Raw genomic sequence first — 17,198 nt, 5'->3', positions numbered from 1 at the left:
AATCCACGTCTTTTTAATTTACCATAAAAATCTACTAGAATCAGGAAGTATGGCATATCCAGTCTAATATTGTAGTAGACGTAACCTTTAAACTAACCATAATAGGTCTCCTTTCAGCCTGACAACTACCTGAAGCACACCTCAAAGGAACAAGTGAACAAAGGAATGACCTAACCAAAACAAAGATCAAGGTTTTGGAATGGCCAAGCCAGAGCTTAGCTTTAAAACTCTGTGTGTTGACGTGAAGATATCTGTGCACAGGTAATGCCCAGCCAATTAAGAGTTTGAATGCTACTGCAAAAAAGGTAAAATATTGCTAAGATGTGACAAACTGAATGACCTAAAAAGACTGAATACCATAATAAAATGTAATGGTGTTTTGGGTGAGGAAGTGCAAATAAAAAAGGAAGCGATCACGCCAGTCTCAGGGAAAAGGGAGGATTTAATGAAGATGCACCAATGCAAAACTAGTGACATCATCCGGTCAACTGGTACAAAGACAAAACATACACTCACCCGCCACTTTATTAGGTACACCTGTCCAACCTGCTCATTAACACAAATGTCGAATCAGTCAATTACATGGCAGCAACTCAATGCATTTAGGCATGTAGACATGGCCAAGATGATCTGCTGCAGTTCAAACTGAGCATCAGAATGGGGAAGAAAGGTGCTTTATGTGACTTTGAACGTGGCATGGTTGTTGGTGCCAGACGGGCTGATCTGAGTATCTACTGGGATTTTCACACACAACCATCTCTAGGGTCCAGAGAATGGTCCAAAAAAGTGAATATATCCAGTGAGCGGCAGTTCTGTGGGTGCAAATGCCTTGTTGATGCCAGAGGTCAGAGGAGATTGGCCAGACTGGTTCGAGACGAGTTGATAGAACGGCAACAGTAACTCAAATAACCAGTCGTTACAACCGAGACATGCAGAAGAACATCTCTGAAAGCACAACACGTCGAATCTTGCGGCGGATGGGCTACAGCAGCAGACCGCACCGGGTGCTACACCTGTCAGTTAAGAACAGGAAACTGAGGCTAAAATTCGCACAGGCTCACAAAAATTGGACAATAGAAAATTGGAAAAACATTGCCTGGTCTGATGAGTCTCAATTTCTGCTACAACATTCAGATGGTAGGGTCAGAGTTTGGCGTCAACAACATGAAAGCATGGATCCATCCTGCCCTGTATCAACTGTTCAGGCTGGTGGTGGTGATGCAATGGTGTGAGGGACAAAAACCCATTCTTCATGATAGAGCATATAACAAGAGCAGCCTTGAAAACAGCCACCAGAGACATATGCGACATAATATTTCAGCTTACTAGTATAAATGGGGTCCTCGACTTTGATCCGTTGACGGAAGTTGATCCGTTCCTACATCGCTCATACTGTACGTAAATAACATACTGTAAGCACTTATCCTATCCTAACACAGTAATTATCAAAAAACACATTAAATAAATGTAATACTGTAAGGAAACAGGAATAATAAACAGTAATAAAACTTTCGCATTACGACGTTTACGATGCAAAACTACTTAAGTCGAAACAAGGCTTTATACAGTAAATGGGAGATGTGTCGAAACCACGAAACATCGTAACTCGGGACTGACGTAACCCGAGGACCTCCTGTACTGTGAAACTAGTAAGTGATGACTGCTGTAGACATTTACATTATGAATTTCAGTGTTTTTATGTATGTTCTTGTGCTACTCCAACATTTTCCTAGATGGAAATCTTTCAAAATAAGAATGTTTTGTTCATGTTACAGCCCCTTTTGTGTGCAGTGTATGTTTGTGTTGTCTCTTTCAGGTTATTGTTCAGATGTGCCTCCACATCGATGGCCCAGAGTCGCGTTGTCATGGGATTAGCTGCCTCTTTCGGCGCTTCGCTGGACCGCCTATAAGGCAGACACGTCCGATCATGAAACGCAGAGTTTTTCCTCCGGTGTTTGGCACAGGGCATGACTGATGTGTGTGTTTGGCTCGGTTTTGACGTGTTAAGGTTGGCTGTGCAGTTCATGTGTGTTGAAATTTTGAAATATTATCATGATTGTGAGTGTGTACTTTCTGAGTCCTTCTGTGTCTGTTTACGAATCATGTTGGGTGTAAATTCTGTACATAGTGTAGTGGTTATAGGAATACGAGGAAGTAGAGCTCAACGCCTTTCTTTTGTTCACGTTAAGTAGGCTATTGTTTTGATTAGGGAGTCAGGGAAATGTGTCTTTTTCGTTGTGTTTCTTTGTTTTTCTTTCTGGACTCCTTTTTTTTTTGTTTATTGTTTTGGCCTGGTCGGCTCCTGAAACTTGTCCTCAAAATAAATGTTCATAAAGTACGCCGCTGGTTCTATTTTCTCTCCTCATTGCTGTTGCGCCCTGGAGCCTGGACAAGAGTCGTAAGTCGTAAGAGTCGTTTTTTTAGCACAAACACACGTATTGCCAAGATGAATGGTTGGAAACGATGTGATTAGAATCTATTCAGTGATGTGGTTAAAATTATATTAATTAAGAGATAATTAATGGGACAAATGTATGGTACTAGGAAGTTATGAAGTTACTTCATTATATGATAGACATACCAGTTCATTAATTGTGCAATAAGAGGCAGTTTGTACATAGCTAATGAGCAAAAAATTAATTCATGATGAACGAAGATATACCTTAACACTCGTTTAATCATTTAGTCTACTATTAACAGCTCATGCTTAGTGATCTGTTAAGCAACGTATATTACACGATCACTTAATAATCGCCTAAAAGGTTTACGTTTACTAGTAGGTTACTCCTACTACTACACTCCTACTACTACATTGGAAAATGCATTAATTAAAATTATTTAATTCAATTGTGTACATGACAAACATCCACTTTTAATACTACGCAAATACTAGCTACATAATACATAACTTTTTTGTCACTGGATGTAGTGTAAGCGATGCAATTACGTTTTAGAAAATAAATATACATGTTCATGATTTCGTCTTTGTGTATGCAAATGTGCTGTGTCCGTGTATAGAACCAGCGTGCTTTAGACACAAAAAGGTCAAAAAGGTTTATGTTATGTTTACGCAGTGTTACCAACGTTTTATGAAACAGTACTGAACGACATTCACATTAACGTTGTTGCAGTGTTTTGCATTCAAGCGAGCTAGCTGGCTAGTTAGGTTAGGTTAATGAGTCAATACGAATGAAAAAAGCATTAAAATAATGACAATTAAAATCCCTCTTTGTGCAAATGTCCACTTTGTAAGCACTATGTCAAAAAACAGAAAGATACCCTATGCTTCAACTTTTAACTCCGTTGTTTGCCCTTTATCTTTGCCTACAAACTAACAAAAGCTAACTAGCTAACGTTAGTAGCTCTTCTAACTTGCTAACTTGGACCATTGCTAGTTCCACAACTTGTTCGGCATTTGCCCTTTTCTTTAATATTAATACGACTTAACTAATTGCACATATTACCAATGAAGAATTTTATTTTGATATAAACCCGATAACGTTTAAAGAGATAACAGATATGATTAACAGAAAAGAGAGGTAACTACCTGTTTCACCTTGGAAAAGGACGTTTAGTCTTATAACGCCAGTGTCCGGTCTTTGCTCGACAGAAATCCCAACATAATTAGGCCTATATATATATATAAAACTAGGCACAGACAGACATTAATTCCACTGGAATCATTCCTGTAAAATTAACAAAGACGGTTATGAAACATATTCATAAATTTGTTCAACTTTAAATACATTAAACAATGTCCACATTCTTTCACCAGTTTTGGGAGCATAACTCTAGTAGGCTAATTCAGTCATATTAGAAAGGCACATCGGGCCACACTACTAGATAAATGTTGGCTAATACTAAAAACACTGAGCGTACATCTACAGTGGGCAAAATAACATGTATAGTTGACAGTATTTACTTAATAAACTCCAAAAAGAATAAGTGCCCACTGATGTTAAAACCACACAAATGTGCTATTTTGATTAAGTAGTTCTGTTTTTGCCCTATTTTCTGGTGCATGCAAAGTTTCCAACACTTTTATCTCTTATGTCTCATCATGGTGCTATAAAGTTTATTCGGAGAATAAAATGTCTGACACAGGCAAGGTTTTGTGTTCTTCTAAAACCTCTTGATTCTTTTCAACCCCTGGAATCAGCTCCCTTCTCTCAATTTTCTTCATAAGAGAAGATGGGCAGACCGCTGAAGCAGGAAAAAAAGATGGAGAGATCACTGAACCAGAACAGAAGATGGGCAGTTCACTGAAGCAGGAGAGAACCTGAAGGTCAAATCAGGTCAGAGCAGACCAGATCAATTCTGGAGCAGATCAGACCAATTCAGGTCAGAGCAGATCAGACCACTTCTAAAATATGCAGTTCACTGATGTCACATCTCTGACTCTTTGCTTGAGCACTGGAGTGCATTTCTTCTCCTTTGAGATACACTGAGATTTTCTGGCCACATGCACAGAAAAACACACACAATGTTTCATAATCATAACACAATGTTCTTGAGTGGATATTAAGAGCATTTGAGTAAGGTAAAAGTCTAAAGGTAAGCAAGGCAGTTACATTTACCCTATCAGTATTTATCCGGGGCCCAAACATTAGACATTTGGAAAATCAGATCTTGAGGGACCACAGTTAGTGCACATACTCAATCTCCTGAAATGAATCCACCATGAATTTTTAGTTGAGTGAATCTGGTCTTTTCAAATACACTTATTTAAGGTTATTATTACACAAATTTGCAATTGTAGTAATGAACGTATTAAATACTACTTGTGGCTCTTTACAAAAGGATACATTTAGCAGTGCATTTAAAGCACCATTAATAAATAAATGGAATTCTGAAATAACTGAACTTTGGGAGAAAGACTGTAGCTTATTCTTTGCATTTCTTCATCCCTTCAATCCCTAACTATCCCCCTTTGCCTCTATGAGGAATCTGCCACCCTCATCCTCTTATTCCCTCCTTGCTTCCTGTCCTTCCTGTCTTTGAGTAAATGGAGTGACAGCTCCCACCTGCAAAGGTCACCCATTATTTACATTGTACACACAAATATAGATTTGTGGTTAATATAATTATGAAAAGAGGAAGACTGGAAGTGATTCACCTAAGCAATTCTAAAAACAATGTATAGGCTATATCATCACAATGATACAACTTATTTGAATAAAACTCAATGCAGATTTTGCAGTATAGTGTGGTTTAGAGGAGGTGCAAAAAGATAATGGCTAATTGGTTGGTACAGTCACACATACAATGTTATAGTTGCATTATGTTGTTTCTTTTGATAATAAACATGACATACTGTATTTGTTCGTTATTATTACTGTCTCTTTCTAGAATGTTCAGAAAACAATGCTTCAATGCTTAAAATCTCCCCCTTCCTGTTTTTCTGCCATTCCCTGTCTTTTCTGGTAGCTGTCCATTCAGTACCAGAGTGGCACCTATCCAGCCAACAGGGAGAATGGTACCACACACATTCTGAACATAGGAAGGAACAATTTCAAAACCTAAGGACAGATTAGTTTCATAAGGAAAATCTAAGGGTGAGTTTTCAAGACACGGTTTAGATACATGCAAGACACATATTAAACTTATTGTTGTTTATGCATTGTCAATAAATGGTAATCAATGAATAATTGAAAAATTAACAAACAAAAATGGTAGTTTAGGACTGTTGTCCCTATGTACAAAAATATGGATATAATTAGGCAGTGTAACTATTGGTGTTATTTTACTTTAACAAGTGGAGCAAAGAGCAGTATTTAGAAACAGCAAGACTGTAGTAGTAGATCATATAAAAAACTTCCATTAAAGCCTCTCTCTACACACTCTCAGACACATGTGATTCGCTGTGGCGACCCTCTGATGGGAATTGCCAGAAGAAAAAGAAGAAGATTGTAGTGGGGGCTTGTGTGTGTGTGTGTGTGTGTGTGTGTGTGTGCGTGTGTGTGTGTGATTGTCTTTAGTCTTTCCCAGTGTTTCCCCCTCTGTAGCTATTCATTGAAACCCAGGCTCCCTACACCACTAAAACCCATTGATTTTGCATTGATTTAGTCTGAGCGTGGTGCTTTCCCCAGATCAGATGCACATCCTTCACACCCACACACATTCTGCTTCAGTGTGTCCTTGTAGGTGACTTTCTTTGTATTTCTGTCTTTCCCCCATCTCATGTTCTTTTTTGGTTCTGCTTCTTTCTGTTTGTCCTTCTCTCTCTCTCTCTCTCTCTCTCTCTCTCTCTCTCTCTCTCTCTCTCTCTCTCGCCACAGAGACCACGTAGCAGATACATGTAGCACAGGTTCAGTAGTGATCCATGCAGCAGGAGACTGTCCAAATAGCTTTTGTGGTCCTGCTACTCTGGTTCAGACTATGTGCTATGTGACTACGTGTGGTCTGTGGTAAATAAAATGCCACACACTTAGAACTGGGAGAGCTGTGGCATTATGCATCATATAGTTCTGTCTGTAATGTGCAATCTCTTTAACAGATATAGTGATTTTACACAAGGCTAAAGGAATTCAAGATGGCTTGCACTTTGGAAACATGTTCCTGTCCCTTTAAGCCTCAGCCAACTGTGACAGCCAATCAGGGAAGAGATGGTGTGCCGATGTCCTTGCCAATGACCTTGTTGGAAAGGAAAATAGGAGGATGTATGAGAATGAGGGAGGACAGAAGGCAGTAATAAAGGTGCTGAGCAAGAGATAGAAGAAGGTGTGTACTTCTGTAAACATTTGAATTCCACACACTGGATTACTGGTGCTAGTCTTTCCCCATCCTTCATTTTTTAGCTCTCCACTATCTCTCTACCTCCCTCCCTTTCCATCCCTCACTTGTATAATATCCATATTCATAGCAGAAATGATGTTGAGAAAGAGATGCGACACAGTCATATGGAATTCCCCCCTCCATACCCCCCTCCTCCACTGCCATATAATGTTTTACACATGGATCGTTTTGACAGGTTGCTTTCATGAGTAATTGCATATCATTACAAAGCACGCCCACATGGACACACACGAACACATATGCTTGATTACGGAAATCATGTGTAGCCTTGAAATGCATGTTAACACATTCAGAGAACAAAGAAACAGCATCTTTGCCCTTTGCATTTTTATGACTGACATACAGGTATGAGCACATTTACATTTAGGGCATTTAGCAGATGCTATTATGCAGAGCGACTTACAAAGTGCTTTTCATCTATTCACAGAATGCATCCAAGATAGTAGCATAGATAGATCAGAATTCAAGATACCCTTGAGCCAGACTACTCTAAACTACAGGAATCAATACCATTACCTAGTATTACACATAAACATAGACTCACACTTAAATAGGAATTAAAGATGCGCCTAGATGCGCAAATAAGATATACATAAATAAGCATACAATTTAAAGAATAATGACAACAAGTGTTATCTGCGTGTAGTGGTCATTTAAATACTCAACAAACAGGTGAGTCTTCAGTCTACGTTTGAAGATGGCAAGAGATTCTGCGGTCTGAACAGCTAGTCGAAGATCGTTCAAAAATGTCAGCACAAATAACTCAGTTTAATCCAAGAAACTCCATTACTTGAAGGTAATTCTGGATCACACTCATGCTCCAACAGTGATTGTGTTTTTTGTTTTTTTCCCCAGATCACAGAGATTTGTCTACCGATATGTCACTGTCCTGGGTGCCACCAGTGATTTTGGGGTCTTATTGAAATATATTGGCTAATGTTCTAATAATTCAGGGCATCTATTAGTCACAGGGCATGAGAATTATAAAATTATGATTAACCCCTCCTTTATTTGCTGCCCCATTAGCAATCATTCAAAAATAGAACTGGATTTAAATGACTAATTCATACTCTGTTGACCTCAGCTATTGTGAGCTCATTACAAAGGACTAATTTCTTTATTACACACTTTTACATCCTTCTACCTCTTATATTTTCTCACTAACCTTGTTGTGAATGAAACTTTCAAAGTGATTGTGTGGTCGTCAATGAGTGCATGTATGTATATTTGTGTTTATGGTTTAATTTTAGAAAACACATAACTTACCTCCAATTTGCCCATATCATATCTAAAAATAATTACATGGCAATGGGTCACTCTGACACACCCACACACACTCAGCACAGAAGAGCACCAGGAGAGCAATGGATGGAGGGAAACATGGAGGGGGACAGGGGGTGGGGGGGTTAGTTGCTAGGAAACAAGATCCTGAAGGGTTGGTCATGTGACTGGAGATGACTGGCACTGACAAAAATTAGCTTAAAAAAAGTCTTAGTCATGACAAAATGTTACACACACACACACACACACACACACACACACACACACAGAATGTTACATACACAGATCAGCCATAACATTAAAACCATTGACAGGTAAAGTGAATAACATTGATTATCTCATTACTATATTACTTGTCAAGAGGTGTAATATTTTAGGCGGCAAGTTAATAGTCAATTCTTGAAGTTTATTTGTTCAAGAAAATGGGCAAACTTAAGGATCTGAGTGACTAACATGGACCACATTTTGATAGCTAAATGGTTCAGAGTATCTATAAAACTGCAGGTCTTGTGAGGCATTCGTGATATGCAATGGTTAGTGCCTATCAAAACGACCACCTATCAAAAGTGGTCCAAGGAAGGACAAGTAGTGATCCAGCATCAGAGTCATGCACAGTTAGAGCGAATGCTAGCCCATCTGGACTAATCCCGCAGAACTACTGAAGCACAAGCAAAAAAGTTAATACTGGCTATGATAGAAAGTGTCAGAACACACAGTGCAACGCACCTTTATGCATTTTGGGTTTTGATGCCACAGATGGGTCAGAGTGCCCTTGCTGGCCCCTGTCCTCTTATTAAAGTGCACGAGCACAAGTCAAGTGGATGTTCAAGTAGATATTACTTTGACATGTATTACCTACCTAAACATTGTTGTACTGTAGAACAAGTACATACCTTTATAGCAGTGGGTTTCCCTAATGGCAATAGGATAGTCTACTTTGGCACACCGCATAAATTGTTTAGGAATGGAATGAGAAACATCACTGCACTGTGAGAGAAGCACTCAGATATGTGCAGATGAGGTTCGAAGAATAGCCTTTATTGATATCAAGGGTAGACGTAAAAAAAAAAAACAGACAAAGGTTAAAGCCAGTATGGAGCAAACATCAAAAGACAGGAAATTCAAGACTTACACAAAAAACCTATGCAGGCAAATATCAGCAACAATAATTTAAAGCTCAAAAGAGGTAGAAAAGACACAGGAAAGGTAGTCCAGCACAAATGCTCAGTATCCAATGTTAAAATGGCCACCTCGCAAAGTTGAAATATAGGAAACATGCTTAGATACTCTATCTAAGAAAGGGACAGGTGATGCTAATCAGTTCTTTACTGATTGGGATCTTCAGTGGTTTGCTAGAGCATTCTGGTAGTCATAGTCTGTAGTATGACAGAATGAAAATGACAGAATTCAAGGCGTTGAATTGGACTCCAATTTCCACAGATCTCAATCCTAATAAGGTGAGAGATATTATCCTCAAGTTAGTCAGGAAAATCATGGTCAAGACTCCTAATGCTACATTTTAACTACCTCTGAAACATGAGAGCATGAGAGAATGTGTTTGGATGTAAGATTAACAAGGCCCATGTTGAATGAGAGAATGTGTTTGGACAGGGCTCTCAAGTCTCACGCATTGAGCGTGTGACACACGCATTTGACCGTCTTCACACGCTCACACGCCACACCTCCGATTTCACACGGCGAGAAAAAAAATCGAGTTTATTTACCTCCGATCCATATCTATGTCGCCTTCCACTGGCGATCAATCGCGATATACAACGTATACAACCACCCCCCCCCCCCCCACGCTCAACAACTGACGTTCGCCACATACCCCCCCCCCCCCCCCGCTCAACAATTAACGTTCGCCAACCCCCCCCCCCCCCCCGTCAACAACTCTCACACTCTGGCATGAATCCAAAACTTGAGAGCCCTGGTTTGGGCTTTCCAATGAAAGTGGATACTGGAAGTACATGACGGATGTACGGCTGAGGAGAAGTCCATCATCCATACTCACAGAAAAGCAATTAGTTACCTAGTGCTCAAACAGTGTGAAATCTCTCAACAGGAGATGAAATAAAGGGTAAAATTCACTGCCCAGACAGAATTCTTACTGCATCTGAGAAAGAAAGGTCAGATTGCAACTAGAATCCATCAGTACCAGAATGTAATGTGGACATATTGTACGGTTTAGCAGTGGCAGATAGCTTAGTCATCATCATCTTCTACATCTTCATCTAATACACTGCTGAACCGTACATGTCCACATTACATTCTGGTACTGATAGTAGCAAACTATCAGGCAGTATGCTAGAAAATAAATGCACCAATAAACGCAAAACCAGCAACCAGTATGACTGAAACAAGCTAGTATATGTTGATGCACTAGCCATGCTTGACACTGATGATCATGCTTGACTACAGTATACAGTACAAGCCACATCCCACTGTCCTATGTGGAAACAGTAGGTGGAAACCAAGATAATAAATGCAGCAAATCGAAAGAGCTCCAAGAGAGACAAAGCTTGGCTATGGAAAAAAATAAAATGGGTGGCCCATAAAAGAGGCTCTAGAGCAGGCATGTCCAAATTTAAATTTCCACTGGCCCGCAGTAAAATCCGCCTTACAATCAGTAATATGTGGCCCACCAGCACCCACTATTTTATAAATAAAATACACACTATTTTATATTTCACCAGAGTATAGCAGTAGATCTGCAACACACAGTAGACCTCACCATAAACGGTTCATCCCCCCCACCCCGTCCAACACAAACAAAATGCATCCCTCCCCCTTGATTTATTAAACAATAAATTAGATAATGTGTGGCCCCCATACAGTTTCACCAGATCTGGCCCTCAATGCAAAGAGTTTGGAAAACCCTGCTCTAGAGCCTGCCAAACAAAGGTTATTAACAGTGACTGAAGAGATAGATGAAAGAAGTATTGGCCAAAAGAGTAAATGCCTTCTTTGCCAATGAACCATCCAAAGTGAACTCTAAGTTACAGTTCAACTTTGGATTCACCCAGACTGTTAAGATTGGAACTGTGTCAGAATCTCGGATTGGAGCTGGAAGTCTTACTAATTTTTGAACTAATATAAATCAAATAAAAGATATTGCACTTTGGCTTTGTTCGTTGGCTTAGTTCAGTTACAATAAATATCAGAGATTTACACAATAATCAAGAGTATAAAGATAGTCCGGTTTGTGTGAAAGTGTTCCTCCTACCACTCTGGAAATTTGTACTCATTCAGCACAAGTTCAACAATAAATTTGTACATTTTCCAGATCAGCATTGTCGTTCAGGCAGGCTTGCCATCCAGTGTAGAAATCCCCAGTTTAAGAACCAGCAAAGAAACCTGGACTATAATAGGCCATAAGTCTCAATTAATGGCAATATTTAACTCACCATGAACACACCATAACAACTGAGTGAAGTTATTTGCAATAAAGTTCTTACTGAGAAAATAAATTGAAACGCATAGTTTTGTACCAAAGGGTTTAATTAGTGCAACACGTGGCTGAAGCAGCCATATGCATATTTACACGTAGCAACCGGCTGTGAAAAAGAAGATTCTCATAACCATAAAAATAAGTTTTTAGATCAACAGATCTCATCTTACTTTAAAGCTCATCATAATGTTCGTAAATCAAGCACAGGGTTCGCTAGCATTGTATCCACAAGATTAGCATAACTACTTAGCATATTTGGCTAAGCATGTAATTGGACTCAGACGTAAAAACTAGTATCTTGGCTATTTCCGCTCCTTTTTTGCCAAAGCAGTATGCCTTGGGTCCAGGAGCTCAGCCAGATATTATTAAGGTTTTTTTTAATCACACACGTCCAAGTTTTCCTCACTCTCTTGCAGGTACATCTCTGCTCACGATGGCTGCTTGACTCGAAAAGGAACTCCAGGTCAGAGTCATGAATGTTTTAGAAAATTAATAAAAGTTATCTCTGAACTGAAACATCTCATTATATCTATATCTATTGCAAGTCAGTTTTGTTCACCCTTAGACCTACCGAACGATCAGGCTTTTATAACCTGGATTACGTCACCAGAAAAGTGCTTCTGAACTTGAAAGCGGATTTATATTATGCATACCACATCAGTTTATGTTAAGAAAAAGTAGACGTTTATGCTGTCCTATATGACTCAGCAATGAGATTTTTTTCTGAGTTGTTTACACACACCAGAAAGCCCTTTGAGTAGAAAGTTTATGGTGTTTCACTTTGCTTGAAATACAGTATATAAGGATGTGCAAAATTCATTTTGAACATTCTCCTCAAAGTCTAATATTTACACCAAAATCAATCAATCAATGAATCAATCAAAGTTAATTTGTATAGCGCTTTTCACAACACATGTCACAAAGCGCTTTACAGGATTTAAAAGGTTAACAATACTATGGGTCCAGAACCCTAATGAGCAAGCCAAAGGCGACAGTGGCGAGGAAAAACTCCCTATGATGGTGGGGATTAGGAAGAAACCTCGGGAGAACCAAGACTCAAAAGGGAACCCATCCTCCATTGGGCGGCCCATTAACACACAAATTACACAAAATACAGACAAATACACAAGTCACACACAAATCACACAATCAGACTAAGTAAAAGTAAAAATGAAAGTTGATATTGTTACTGTAAATGTCTGTTGATGAACGCCAGGCTTTTATTCCATGTCGGAGCAGCGATGCTGGTATTGTAGGCTCCGACTGCAATGTTACTCTCCAGGTGAACCTCGGAGAAAATATACGAGATGTAGTAAATATGTAACAGATTAATCAAAGGCCAAACTAAACAGATGAGTCTTTAATCGAGTTTTAAACATTGAGACTGTGTCTGAGTCCCGAATAGAGGCAGGAAGATTATTCCACAATTGTGGAGCTTTAAAAGAAAAGGCTCTTCCACCTGCTGTGATCTTTTTGATCCTAGGAACAGTTAATAACCCTGCGTCCTGCGAGCGAAGTGAACGCGCTGGGTTATATTGTTCAATAAGTTCACCAAGATAGTCTGGAGCTAAGCCATGCAGCGTTTTATATGTTAATAAAAGTATTTTATAGTCAATACGGAATCTAATTGGCAGCCAGTGTAATGACAATAGTACGGGACTAATGTGATCAAAATGGTGTAATGGCAATTATTTTGTGTCTTTACATTTAAAAAATTAGGGCAAAATAATATGAAACTTCTGTTTGGATATTAAGAATTGTTTGGAGAGTTGTATAAAAGTATCTAAGGAGTTTTCTGCAATGAGTATTAAGTCATGTAAAATGTATTTAGAATAAATCAGTGAGTCAGTGTCTGAGAATCATGTGCCAGTGTTCAAAAACAATGTTTCAGCAATCAAGAAAAAAACTAAGCCATCTAGTACTTCTTGTTCCACAAGAATGCTCTTGCAAACCACTTGCATATGAGGTGATATATTCTTAGTCATCCATTACACCCCTCCCCCGACTTGGATACACACATCTGTCAGAACATTAGACATTTTCCAAAACATCAAATACCAAGCTCATCACTATGACCCATATACTCAAACCAAGTAATGTGATGTAAACCACAGATGCATCACGTACACACAGACTACTTGCTTATACACCGTTTCAAAGCACAAGAGCAAGCAACCAGTGCATTAACAATTTATTTACATTTTCACTGTTCACATAAATCTGGTAACCTACAAAATGAGCCACAAAAACATTTAAAAAGTTGATTACAGTAGGCCTACAGAAGATTTGTGATATGTTAGTGACATGTAAGTGAGGGAAGCAAGTGATCAAGTGACTAGGATTTGACCGTCAAGCACCCAACTCTTCTTTGGGAGGGGAGTTGAGGCCCCTTCCAATAAACCAGGTATTATTTTCCCCCCCCAGTCCAATGGAATAGACAAGATAGGGTGATGGGTTCACCCCCCTCTTCCTTTGGTTGTAGTGGCCTGGTAGGCTGGTCCATGGACTTCAGTGAACATGCTAGAACAGGAACAGCAAAACATGGTCTACAGGCCAACATATCTGAAACACAGTTTGATGTCTGAGCCTATGCAGTGATCCTTAGTAACCATACCTGCTTTCCCAGCTGTAAGCTAGGTGCCATTTCATGACAAATCATCTTTTAATTTCAAGGTGACCTATAGCAAACAGGAGTCAGTGATGGGGCCTCGCTGTTTGAGCCATGCTTGGACCACAAGTAGATCTGAGGTGGATGTGTTCCAGAAGTGCAGTGGTAGCCTAATATGCATTCAAACTTTGTGAGTCTGGTAGAAGTGTCATTCAGAGAGTTGTAGCATATGCAGTCCAAGTGATGGAGGTCCATGTGTCAGTATGCATCCGAGTGATGAGCCAGAGGAATTCTCGCTCTCTCATTTGGCTTGACTATTAGACACTGAGTATTCAGTGATGCCTTTCAGTCTCAATGTAGCACTTTTGGTTTTTCCCAAGCTTTCATCAATGATGTCTTCAGGAACATTTTGTGCTTGCCTACACTGATATTCTGGTTTATTCCCCAAATCCTGAAACCCATGTCAAATATAGCAGTCAAGTGCTCCATTTCCTCAAGAATTAGCAGATATCATGAAAGATGCATGTCAAATCTACCTCCAGTCCACCTCATTCATAGGGTAATTTGATTTGAATAATGCTGTCATTTTGGATGATGGTTATGTGGATACAATACTACTCCAGACACTATAAAGGGAATTACAAACATTTTTAGGCTTTACTGGCAATTAATCTGGAGATTCATTAGTATAGCCGCTCCAGGTTATAACCAGTATACCCATTAGACAAAGAACAATACGAGTAGAAATGACTAAACTGAACACAAACTACAGGAAGCACTTAACTAAACACAGAACCAGGCACAACTATCAATAACCATATAAGAGGCATCAGCAAAAGTAGGGTACTCACAGCAACATGATCTGCAAAGTAAGACACGAAACAGAGCTTAAATAACAGGACATAACGAGAAACCAAACTAGAAACAGCTGACGACAATAACTAAGGCAGAGAGACAGCGCGGCATGGAAAACAGAGAAGGTGGAGGTGGAGCCAGGCATGATACTCCTAGCTATACGTAGGTATGTCACTTCCTGTTATACTAGTAAACAGGGCAAAACCCCTTAAACTCTGCTGCAGGTAAACTCCATGTCCCTATACCCATTTCTGCTCATCCATTGTCTCATATGGTCAGGATTTAATACTGACCTCTCCTCTTCTCAAGGCTACAACACCATTCTAACATGAGCATATCAGTGTTCACAACTTTGCCCATGCGGCCATTCCAAAATCAAATTAAATCAAAAATGTATTTAAATAGCGCTTTTTACAACAGTTGTCACAAAGCAGCTTTACAAGTGTCCAAGTCCAAGACTTATATGATATGATATGAGAATTATGATAAATAATTCTCATCTTTGTGTGTATTTATATACATGAGCTCTCCAAGTAATTCTTATTCAGTCCTAAACTTCATGATGGTTGGTAATAGTAGTCCAGGGCCACGGAGATACAGCCATAGCAGGGTTGAATTCGGGGTGGTGAGAGGGTCCAGGGCAGTGGGTTGATCCTTCATCCACAGCTGGTTAGACAGGGCAGTGGGTTGATCCTTCATCACAGCTGGTTAGGCAGGAGGTGGCTGGCCCATCGGGAAAAGGCTCGTCCTTCCTCGTCTCAGTATTTCTTGGGTAGAAAAGAGGGACAATTAGCTCTGTATGGGATCATATGCGGGACAGAGGAAATTTCAACATTTCTGGAGAGTGGCAGCAACCCCCGGCATTAAATTATTACTGCCCAGCTAAAAATGCAGAACCAGCAGGTGACACAGACTTGGGAGCATTCTGAGACATTGGCATCCATCCACTACACCGTCAACAAACTTGAGTGACCACATGCAGTGATAGGACGACAGCACCAGCGCCCCAGTTTACCATAAAACCCTTTTGCCCATGAACCCCTGGATCTGTACCTTTATCTAAAGGGGCTCATTAAATGCTAAAATAAATAAGTACATTGTCAACCTAGACTTAAAGATTGAGACCATGTCAGAGTCCTGGACACATTCTAGAGGGTTATTCCATAGTTGGGGTGGGGTGGGGGGGTGGGTCTTATAAGAAAAGGCTCTTCCCCCTGCTGTTACCATATTAATTGTTGGAACTAATAAGAGGCCAGCACCCTGTGATCTTAGTGGACGTGGGGGTTCATAATAGGAGATAAGCTCTTGGAGGTAGTCAGGAGCAAGCCTGTGCAGTGCTTTATACATCAATAGAAGAATTTCTATTACGGAATACAATACGGAATTTAACTGGGAGCCAATACAGGGCTGATAAGACTGGGCTGATATGATCGAATTTTCTAGTTCTAACTAGAACTCTGTCTGTGTTGAAGTTTTTGAAGTAAACTAATTGAAGTTTAATTAGATTCTTATTTAAGCATCCTGACAGAGTTACAGTAGTCTAATCTGCAGCTAACAAAGGCGTGTACAAATTTTTCTTTATCATGCTGATATAATGCATTTCTTAGCTTGGCAATGTTACGGAGATATAGAAAAGCTATCCTAGTAGTATTATCTATGTATTTATCAAATGATAGGTCAGAATCGAATATGATGCAGAAATATTTGGCTACTGAGCCAGGAGTAATGGGGTTTTAGCATTAGATCTGGTATTTTCTGTCTTGCTGCCTTTGGGCCCAGAAGGAGAACCTCCGTTTTGTCACCATTAAGGTGGAGGAAGTTAAGCAACATCCAGCATTTAACATCTCTTACATCTCAATTTTTCCTAATCTGGATTTGTCATCAGGTTTTGATGTAAAGTTGGGTGTCATCTGCATAGCAGTGAAAGTTGACACCATGTTTATAACTATTCCCAATGGTAGCATGTATAATGTAAATAATAGTGGTCCTAAGATGGAGCCTTGTGGTATTCCATATTTCACTTTTGTGCATTTGGAGGGAATATTATTGAGCTCTACAAACTGATAGCGATTAGGTAAGTAAGAATTAAACCAAAGGGCTGTACCAGAGATTCCAACCCAGTTTTCTAACCTTTCTAGCTGGATCTAGTGATCTATTGTATTTCAAGCTGCACTAAGATCCAGAAGCACTAGCAGAGGTACATAGCCT

General features: G+C 39.6%; 1 long non-coding RNA gene across 1 annotated transcript; it reads right to left on the bottom strand.

Moving 5' to 3' along the window:
• Positions 1-13,703: 13,703 nt before the first annotated feature.
• Positions 13,704-15,217, bottom strand: LOC143516264 (uncharacterized). Its single transcript, XR_013131631.1, has 2 exons — positions 14,142-15,217; positions 13,704-14,047 (listed from the first exon to the last, which is right to left on the bottom strand). It is a non-coding gene; the product is annotated as an uncharacterized LOC143516264 (long non-coding RNA).
• Positions 15,218-17,198: the final 1,981 nt, after the last annotated feature.

Source organism: Brachyhypopomus gauderio, chromosome 6 (assembly GCF_052324685.1).
Source record: "Brachyhypopomus gauderio isolate BG-103 chromosome 6, BGAUD_0.2, whole genome shotgun sequence".
Lineage (NCBI taxonomy): Eukaryota > Metazoa > Chordata > Actinopteri > Gymnotiformes > Hypopomidae > Brachyhypopomus > Brachyhypopomus gauderio.
This window is presented reverse-complemented; position numbering and strand designations above follow the sequence as displayed.